Genomic DNA, 11,310 nt, shown 5'->3' with positions numbered 1-11,310 from the left:
TAGCCCATTTGGCTCTCTTTGTATGGCGTAGGACCCCAATAATGACATCACATAAGCCCATATGGGTTCAGCCCAGCTTCTGTAAAAAAGTTTGGTTGAATTTACTATCAAGTACAGTGAACCCCTGAGTCCATCAGTATGGGCTCTTAATGGGCCCAACATTTACACTAAATGATCATTGAGTCCAACAATCATATGAAGGCCCAAGGACAATTGACTTAAGTGAGATATAGCTCATCAGGTAAAACAACCATAAATGGTCTTTTACACTTAATCTCTCAACCCTTAATGATCGAACACTGCCTAACAGGAAATGACCTCTCCCCTAGTTGTAAGGTACAGTGTTGCACTCTCTGCTTGGTTGGGTCTCGGAAATTAAAACCTTTTGCAAACCTTTTTATTAAAAATAATATATATATATATATATATATATATATATATATATATATATATATATATATATATATATATTATCATATAAATATATTTTGCAAAATAAATCTTAAACAAATTTAAAATCAATTGTCGATAGTTTTGGTTTTCATTAGAAAAAGTGCAGTCCCGATCATTCACTTTGTCCGACAAAGAGGCTGATCCTGTCATTATGATCACCAACTCGAGTGAATTCTCAAACTGCCCCAACATACCCAGGTTTTGACCCCAAAATTTTTCACTAATTGGTATATCAAAGACAACCCAATTTGACACATAGTGCAGTACCATAATCGAGTCTAGGGTTATGCGTAACTTTCTAGTTTTGCACACTAGTCTCCAAGGTCCAAGGCATAACTGAAAAATGGTTTGGGTTCAGTGTTTTGAACAAACACACACTGCATATGTTTCAGGTCCAACTCTGGCAACTGAGACAAGCTGCCCCAACCTTCTTGGTAGCACATCAATATCAACATTGGCAAGATAAACTTCCCCAAGTCTACCCAACAATTAAAAACATTATAAATTAACCCAAGTCTCTTAAGTGTCTAGTTTAAGGGTAATTACATAGAAACACACCAATCATAATATAAATCAATTATGTACTTTTATTTATTTACAATAAATGGATATATACATCAATTTGATTGAAGCTAAGTGTCACGGGGGTGGTTCTACAGCGGAAGATACCCATGCGGCGTCCAGGCCAAGGTAGGCTAGGACAAGCCTTTATGCACTTGGAGGGCAGGAGTTGCCCAATGGGATGGCTCCACCAAAGTCAGTAGCACTGGATCATGACCTCAAGTCCAATGGTCGGGGCACTCGGTTGGCTCAGACCGGTCCATGGGAGGCGCCGCTTACGTGCTAAAGGGGGACAGCCATAATGCAAGGTGACTGTGTGCCAATGAGGTGACTTGGCATCATGTGAAGGGTCTCCTGAATGCTGATGATGACAGGCACCTGTGTGCCATGATGATAGGCAACCGCTTGGGCCAGAACACACCCGTGCGCTAGGGGCAACGGGATAGCTCAATCAGCTTGGGCAAGGGGCTGGCAAGGTGAAGGGTCATGCTTGAGCCATGCCCGCATGCCAAGCCTCCCTTGAGTGTCGGTAGTGCAGTGCCGGTCCAACACTATCCCCATGAGCAAGTGTGCGCCCATGAGGAACCCTGGTAGCCATGCTAGCCATTAACCAAGGCCGCCCCGCAAGGGATGATGGTCTAGGAGTGCCAAGGTTAGGCACCCAAGGAGGTCGACCACCCCTCAAAGAGTATGTTAAGCTTTGGTGGTCTGCCTGAAGATAACATCAATTCTCCCAAAAATCTTACAGGCGAAAATGACGGTGATGTCCCTAACGTAAGTCTGCCAAGCGTAGGCAAGGCTAAGCCTGTGTCAGACCGTAACATGCTCTCCCACTCAATTCATTGTCGTCCTCAACAATGACTCCTTTCGTGAATGGGCGTCTGTTTCTCGCGCCATCCACTCTTTTGCCAGTTCCACGGCTCGCCTAGCCAACTCGGATCTCGCCTATATTGGTGTCCATTTTTTGGGACAGAACCATTTCACCATGCCAACCTGCTTGGACTTCACCCCTAGTGTTGAGGTTACTCAAACTGCGCAATGGATATGCCGTTGAACTGTGAAAGAAGGGCCCTCGAAGAAATGTGTGTGGTGCTTTGCGGAGGTCCGCCCCATGTATCAAGGAGACCTGACCGCAATCTGTGCGAGTGGTGGCAACTTTTACCCATGATGTTGTCGAACACGCACTCGCCTTGTGATGAGATGTTGCTACTGCAAGTGATCCACCTGAAAACTGAGCATGTCCACCTGATACTTTGCTGGTGTAGGGCCGCTATGCTTCAACGGCTAGTGTACCCACATTCCTAACAAGGCTCACGCGTCTGCCCCCACATGAGGACAACAACCAATGTGTCTGCCCCCGCAAGGGAAGCTGTTTTAGGGTCATTGGAATGGGGACACGAACAATGAAATGGCTTCTTGCCAGGCTTGATCAAAATTCTACTCGATCTTGGGTGGAAGTGCCTAGGGACCGCACCCCACAATGTTGCTGCTTGTTGGGATGACCGCTTCAACTAGTTTTGGGCTAATCTGCTGAAAACCAACAGCAGCAGCAATTGGCCAACTTGCTCTGATACCAACTGTCACGGGGGTAGTTCTACAGCGGAAGATGCCCGTGCGGTGTCCAGGCAAAGGTAGGCCAGGAGAAGCCTTTATGCGCTTAGAGGCTAGGAGTTACCTAATGGGATGGCTCCACCAAAGTCAGTAGCACTGGTTCATGACCTCAAGTCCAATGGCCGGGGCACTAGGCTGGCTCAGACTGGTCCATGGGAGGCGCCGCTTACATGCTAAAGGGGGACAACCATAATGCAAGGTGATTGTGCGCCGATGAGGTGACTTGGCACCGATGTGAAGGGTCTCCTGAATGCCGATGATGACAGGCACCTGTGTGCCATGATGATAGGCAACCGCTAGGGCCGGAACACACCCGTGCGCTAGGGGCAACAGGATAGCTCAATCAGCTTGGGCAAGGGGCTGGCGAGGTGAAGGGTCATGCTTGAGCCAGGCCCGCATGCCAAGCCTCCCTTGAGTGTCGGTAGCACAGTGCCAGTCCAACACTGTCCCCATGAGCAAGTGTGCGCCCATGAGGAACCCTGGTAGCCATGCTAGCCATTAACCAGGGTCGCCCCGCAAGGGATGATGGTCTAGGAGTGCCAAGGTTAGGCACCCAATGAGGTCGACCACCCCTCCTCAAAGAGTGCGTTAAGCTTTTGGTGATTTTCCTAAAGATAACATCAATTCTCCCAAAATCTTATAGGCGAAAATGACGGTGATGTCCCTAACATAAGCCTGCCAAGCGTAGGCAAGGCTAAGCCTATGTCAAACCGTAATATAAGGGCATACACTCTCTAACAAGATTACAATAGTCTAACCTACTTAAAACCTTACTAAATAACAAATAAACACATTCTTTATTATTCAGTTACACATTTTATTTGTTATCATAAAGCCTATGCAATGATATATTTTATTTGGATAAATTTTTTCTTAGAAATACTTACCCAAATAAGTGTATTTATACATGTATATATTTATACATAATGAAATAAATCAAATTAGTACGATTGGTTTTTGCAATTTACAAAACCAAAACCAAATTAATACTAACAGTTAACCAGTTGGCCGGTTTTAGTTCTTTGATTTTTTTATATTTATAAATATATATATATATAGGCCGCTTCTATTAACTGCATTACCACTTAACATCTACACTTTTAGTTAAGATATGATGCATCCTTCCATGAATGGAAAAAAATATATACTTATTGAAATTTTCCATCTTACCATTACTTCTCCCACCTTATCATTTCTCGTATTGTAAACCTTCCTTTTTGCACAGATTTTTATGCAAAGCGTTTTGTGGCTATTAATTTAAACTCAAAACCAGTGTTTAGAAAATCAGATCCGATCGGTCAGTTTGCATGACTCGGGGTTCTGATCGGTTTGGTCATACCCCAATAATAGGATTTGTTCAAAATCTATTAAAAATCGACTGACCAACTGGTTGAATCAAAGGAGTGAAATTTTAAAATATTGCTAACAAAATTTAAATTCAAGACCTCTTATTTTCATAAATTATTTAATCATACCATTAAATCATCTTTTTATTTATATTAATTAATGATTATTTATTATACATATTATATTATTATGCATATATTTTAAAGAAAACGTAAGTTAAAACGCTTGAATCCTAATAATTTGTTTTAAAAATTTAGAAATTTGCCATTCATCCATCATATTTAAATATATTAAAATTGTAAAATATATTTATATGATTTGTATATATTATATATACACACACCACATCATCGTGATGAGACCCTGATCGAAACTCTGACTTATAATCCTCTCCCTTCTCTGATTCTATGCCTAGTCCAATTCTTTAAATATTGCTCAAAATGAATTCAATCTAAATAGGTTGGGAACCGTTGAAAGTCAAAATGCCACATAGTGTTGAGGTTGCAGCATTTCTGCTTGGAATACCATTATACCAAACAGCATGCACACATACAACTACGGGCCTGATATACCCTGATGAAGGTGAGAATCAATCCCGGGTCCATTTTTATTGTTTTTGTTTTTATCATACATTTCTGTATGATTTTGTTTTAAGAAAATCATACAGAAAGAAAAATTAGCTGATTTTTATTGTTATTTTAACTTTTAGAACTTTTTCCTTCACCTTGTGAATGAATGCTACCAGTCTGGATCTACTCCTTACATCAACGATTTTACAACATGTACCAGCCATACATCAGGAATATCTCCTATATTTGTATGTTATTATTCATGAAAGATGTTTCAAATACATAGTGGAATGTAGCTGTAAAGTTGGTGCGAGAACAGAGCAGATCCCAATTCGAGTGCTATTACCATCATTCAGTCATGTTGATGTATGATATTGACAGCAATCTCTTAAAGAAAGATACCTGAAATGTTGGATTCCAATCCTCAATGCATTACAAACGTGATAAATAAAGAGGACAAACTCCTCTAATGATAAAGGTGATGTAGTTACATCCTTGTATCCTCTCTTGACCCTCATTGGTGCTCCTTTTTTTGGAAGTCTTGAAGGAGATATGATGAACTCCATTTACATATTTTTCAGAAATATTTCTATGTTTAAACTATTTTATCATATATTATAGGTTTTCAATTTAAAAGAATTACATTATCTTGTAATTAACAAACAACACCTGATCCAATTTTCCACGTTATTGGCTTATGTTGTATTTATAAGAAAAAAATGAAAGATTTTTGCGAAATACATTAGAATTTTCCATTAGCTTATTTACCATGAACCCAAACACAGCCTTGAATTAACTCTCCTCTAGGAAATTTTGGAAAAGTATTTGAGCAGATTTGTTAGTGGGGTAGTTAAATGAACTTTCCCAAATTATTTGGGCTGCATTTGGTTGGAATGCAAACATAGATATGTACACTACATATTTATCCATTTTTTGGTTCATGAATGCAAATATGGTTCACATTTTAAACCATTTTTGCATTCATCCTGTTTGTTTGAAATCGGTGCAAAAGTGTGGGTCCATCATTAAATGCTCCAACTATCTTATGCTCCAATGCTTCAACTTTGGTCAAAAAGTTAATTGTCGAATGATTACAAATTTGCATCCAAAAAATAGGTACAGTAATGCTCTCTGTTTATAGTACAAAAGTGTCAAAAAGTGCAATTTTGCTTTGATAATCATTACTTTTTACGTTTCAAACAAACGCTCGCAAATGCGAACCGGGGTGCATAAATACCCCAGTTCAATGTTTGTATCGCAAACAAACGCAGCCTTGGGCTCATTTTGGAAGGAGTACAATTACAAATATGTAAAGTGCAAAACCTTATATTTTGTTTTATTTTGCATGTATTTGCACCTTACATATTTGTATTTGTACTTTTCGGCTGCCTTTGGAAACAATGAAAATTGAGTGTAAATCCCGGTTAAGGGTAAATTTGCACTATGATTCACTTTTGCTTGTATTTGGCAACATTACATATGATAGAAAACACATTTTCCAATGCATATTTACATTGATAATAAGATGTAAAAATACATCGATAAAAAAGAAGTAAATTTGCATTCAAGTGAGCTTTTGATTAAAAAGACATGCTTTACTGAAATTTGTGTTTGCATCCATTACAGTTAAGTCTGTTTGATAAGAAGATAAATTTATTAGTGCAAAACTAACCAAACTTTACAATTCATATGAACCATTTTACACTCTAGATATTTGCATTCACACTTAATTGCATCATTTCAAAATGCAGCCGTTCCAAACTGAATCTTCTACATGGAAACTTGGTTCTGGACTCTAAAGTGGTACCGTAATTCTCTTCATACTCTTTATTCATGAAAGAATATTCAGTCTATATTTTCTTCCTAGAATCCTAAGTCCTTTTGAGGGGCTTAAAGTAGACCTCTTTTATTAGTAACTTCTTTTGAAAAGAAAATAATATATTTTTTCATAATCTATAATTGATTGGTATTTATATAATAAAATGTTGAATATAGAGCTGATGAGTACAAAGTACAATAATAAAATTAGCAGAAATGGAAAGTTGCTTGTTTAATTTGGAACATATGGTAAAATAAAAATGAAAAAAAAATATATTTGGCAAAAAATCTCATACCCCACCTCAAATCATTATGAAGGCACTGGCAATGTTCATTTAACTTCAGAACATCAATGAGTGTTATATCACAAGAATAAGGGAAAAAATAGGTGAGATGGAAACCCCCTTATAACAAAAAAAAAAAAGGCAGCCAAATGCAACTTTCTAAGATTTGAACCAGGAGCAACCCAACCATTGCATCAAGACCCTCCCTTGAAATTCCCTAATAATAGGGGATCAAAGCTTTGATGCTTCAATACATCATGACAGCCATATTACGGTGGGATACATTATTAGAAATCATCAATTACAAAGCAAAAAACCCTAAAACACTTTTACTCATAGTTTTGAAAACCAGACCGTTTGACCCAGAAATGGTCATGGCTCCGGATCCAGCTTTCGACCCTAAAACTATCCAATCAGGTTTGGACCGAATAATCAGACCATTTGACCCAAGAGCCGGTGGTTAGAATGGTTCTATTTCTGAATCAATTTTTAAAACCATGCTTTTATTAATGTAGTAAGCATGGATCACAAAGCACATTTATTTGCTAAAGAAAGTGAAGACAAAAGAGTTAGCATTGAAGGGGATTAAAAATTAGTCATTAATAGCTTAAAGAGAAAGATCAGTCCATAAAACATCATTGTTGTTCGGGATTTTCTAAATACTAGTAGAATGACCTGTGCATAGGGATACTTGAACCATGGGTAGATAAATGGATAGGCTATCATTCAAGGGATCATAAATCTTTATTGAATTGTAACATATAGACAAAATAAAAAACAAACCAGAAACATAACAAGGCAAGAAAAGATGAACTGACCCATGCATGTCACAAGAAATTCTAAGGTCTACAGTTTTTTTAGTGATTGCATGAAGTATATGCATTTTCTAGTCCTCATCACAAGCTTCAAGAAGCTCAACAATGTGACCAATGATCTCAATAATTATGTAGAAATCTGGATAGATAAATGGATAGGTTATCATTCAAGAGATCAGAAATCTTTATTGAATTATAATATATGAATAAAATTAGAGGTATGAATAGACTACTTAAGCAAAGAACCATAAAAACTTGTTCTAGAGTCTAAAGGGTTTTAATCAGTTTCTGTATGGCCCAAGTTCTATTTTTGGAGAAAATCTCAGTGCAGGTTAAAAGATATTGAAAAAACAAACCAAAATATAACAAGGCAAGAAAAGATGAACTAATTCATGCATGTCACAAAAAATTATAGCAAGGTCATTAGTTTTTCTAGTGATTGCATGGAGTATTTGCATTTTAAGAAGGGGCAACCATGTTGGTCCTTTCCTATTAGATAAATTCTACCAATGACCTCATTTACATAATTATATTTTTAATATGCTGATTTTGGATTATTATGTCAGAGATCTACAGTGCCCGATAATGAACCTTGGGAATTCTGATCATCTAGCCAGAAGGATGCCACTTTTAGAAAGGATGGATGGTACTGATAATCACCATGAGTTTACCATGGCTTAGTGCTATTCTTCCTAAGTTTTATTGGATTGTCTTTTCTTCTTTTCCAATTCATAAAATGGTAATATGTTATGAAATTGATCCATAAAAAATAGAGCCCAGACCTCCTACACTCATCTTGGTGTATTCCCAGTTGCTCTTCCACTCATGTTATTACACATCGTCTCCACGCACGAAAACCCGGTCTTACTTGTGCGAAGTTATTAGACCGCAATGTTGACCCTATTATGTCTTTATTTTTTAATTCCCTTTTTCAAATTATAAAGAATAAAAAGAAAAATGAGAAAGTGAGAGACAAGAGATAAGAGAAAAATGACTGGAAAGAAAAACCTTAGCCCTTTCTTTACACCCGAAACCATTTACACGGTGGTGACCCTCAGCATTTCTTCGTTTACAGAAAAAGATTTACACCCAAAACCATTTGCAGGAGCAAGTTTCTTTGAAATCTGCTTCTTCTAACTTGAAACCTAACACATGCTCTTTGCAATGTGAATCTAGGTTCTCTTCTCAATTCTCAATCTTGCAATTTTAAAAGATAAAATAACAATTGTGAATCCATACATGCATCGAAGCAATTTGAACTCTCTTCCTCTTTATTTATTTATTTATGGAATCCAGACATGCATCGAAACAATTTTATTTATTTATTTCTTTTAATTTTCTTACAAATTTCGAAGATAATAGTTAAGAGAATAGAGAACAATTTTCTTGCTATAATTTTACGTTGTTAGTACATCATGACAATGGGAATATCTAATTAATATGGGAAGCTTCACCCCATTCCCACAATCCCCATGTCTAAGAGGAAAATAATTGACCAAACATGTTTCACCCTCTTTTTGGGATTTCTCTAAGTCTAAGATTTACAAGTTACAACTTCCTGTGGAGGTCCATGGAGTAGAGCTGTTTGTTATGGCTTCCCTTGTCAAGTTGAAAATTTGCAAGTCATAGCTTTTCTTGTCAAAGTTTAAAATTCACCTTCCACCAGATTCAATATTCAAAATGTTTTGCCCTGAAAATGTGACTTCACAGCCTGAAGGGGGCATTTTCTTGAACAAGATTTCATAACTTCCATCATAGCTGAAGTTCAAAGAAGAGAGTTCTACAATGCTCGTTAATGGTGTCCACCCATCCAGGGTTTGGCAAGCAAGCCCTTAGATTGAATTTTCCGATTGGCTTTGTTTAATCTCTTGCATCTGTCAAGCTGAACAATCTTCTTTTTTTTTTTCTTTTCAAATTTAAAAAATGAATTTTTAAAAACATAATGCGATAATGACCTAAACTTACTGTTTAGTTTTTCCCACACAAATGAGATAGGATGCTATGGGATGTGTGATGTGGCTGAATCTGAATGGAAGTGCACCCCATCTCATACCAAAACGAATGCAGGAAACCCAACTTCTAAAAAATATTCTTATTAGTCAATATATATAAGAAACAGACAATAAGAGTTTTTTTTTATAGAAAACCAAATTCGTTTGACTCATCTGGGCATTGCACGTCCTTTCATTGTCATTGTAACAAGACCAGAGGAACAATTTGTACTTCATCTCTGCCAAGTGTCGAAAAAATGCAAAGATTATTTCTACTGGTCTAGTTTAGATCTTCTGCTATAATAGAATGTTTGGGGAATTAAACAAGGGGCTGATAGATCATATTCAAAAGGAACCACTGCTTGTTTAAAATGAGGGCAGAGGTTCATTTCCAGAACATTGGATAATCCATTTTTTCATCATTTGACAAGTGATAGAATTCAATCCTCCACATGCATTGCAAAAAGACTACATAATTTCAACACATCAGTCCTAAAACACAAAGCATAAAAAAGGGTCATTACCTAATGTTGATCCCATTTATTTGGGGTCTTGGGAGGGTGGACTGGATATGGAACTAACATTTGGCAATTTTTCCCTCAAACATCATTCTCATGCTTGTTAGATTGATTTTTAAAGAAAAAAAAATCCATTCCATAGCTTACAAAATGTTGGCTCCATCTATCTAAGGTCTTGGGAGGGTGGACTAGAAAGACATGTATATTGGATTACAAACTAATTTCAAAATCATATCCACCAATTTTCATATAAGAGATTTCATTCCCCCACCTAGGGGCCATTCAACAGCAATTGAAGTGACTAAGCTAAAAAGCTTATAGCTATGCCTTTTAGTGAATAAAATTTTAGGGAGATCGAGAGCTCCTTAATGGCTGAAGTTGAAGTTGGGTAGGCTTCTATACCCTTGAATATTTATCTGCTAAAAGACAAAGCAATAAGTCATTCAGTTCAGCAACTTCAACTGTTATCAAACACTTCGTTAGACACCATAGGCTACATAGGTATAGTTTATCTAAATTTCATCAAGCATGCTAACCATCCATTACCGATTTTGGCACCACACATAATAAAGCTCTAGTTCAAAACCTTTAAAATGATTTACAGTTGTGTTTCTCATCATTATAAGGTACAAAAGCGGTATATGGAGATCTTTCACTGGTTACATTGCTAGAAAAGGCCTTTAAGGAGCTTGAGCATATATTCTTTTCATCAGGAAAGAAAAATATACATATAATGAGGCAATGACAAGTAATTGACCTTGAAGTAGCAACATGCAACATCTTTGTTGTGAGCTAGTGAGTTGCAATTTCCCTAATAAGATCCAAGAAAAAACATTCTCATGGAAACCTCTAAAAAACAATTAATTAACCAGAATCCAGAAATTCTAGTTACTACAAGAAGAGAAAAGTTCTATAATGAAATCTTATAACAAAATAGGCATACAATAACATATCAAGCATACAAGAATCTAATTCAAAGTGAATGAGTAGGTTTGAAAACAGTCTTACAATTATACCTGCAAGGCATATTCTTTTTTCCCTTTGGCTTAGTTTGGAAGGAGTACAAATGCAAATATGTAGAGTGCAAGACCTTATATTTTTGTATTATTTTGTATGTATTTGTACTGTACATATTTGTGTTTGTACTCTTTCCAAACTGAGCCTTTATCTCAATACAATAGGAAGTAAAGCAATTAAACTTGGTAGCCAAATAGGTTGAACACATCAACTCATCTCTAAATAGAAGATACTAAAGTTGTATGGAACAAGTTTCGATTGTTTTGGTATGGTCCACTTAAAACAATTTGCATTAGATTTTCACTATCAGATAAAATAAAGAGAAA

At 36.8% G+C, this 11,310-nt stretch overlaps 1 long non-coding RNA gene across 1 annotated transcript; it reads left to right on the top strand.

The window, feature by feature from the left end:
* The first annotated feature begins 4,429 nt into the window (after positions 1-4,429).
* On the top strand, positions 4,430-4,894 carry LOC148864653 (uncharacterized). Its single transcript, XR_016108870.1, has 2 exons — positions 4,430-4,554; positions 4,718-4,894. It is a non-coding gene; the product is annotated as an uncharacterized LOC148864653 (long non-coding RNA).
* Positions 4,895-11,310: the final 6,416 nt, after the last annotated feature.

Source organism: Nelumbo lutea, chromosome 3, assembly GCF_056320005.1.
Source record: "Nelumbo lutea isolate HS-2025 chromosome 3, American lotus-T2T, whole genome shotgun sequence".
In the NCBI taxonomy this organism is placed as follows: domain Eukaryota; kingdom Viridiplantae; phylum Streptophyta; class Magnoliopsida; order Proteales; family Nelumbonaceae; genus Nelumbo; species Nelumbo lutea.
Note: the sequence above shows the minus strand (reverse complement) of the source record. Positions and strands in the feature narration are given on the sequence as shown.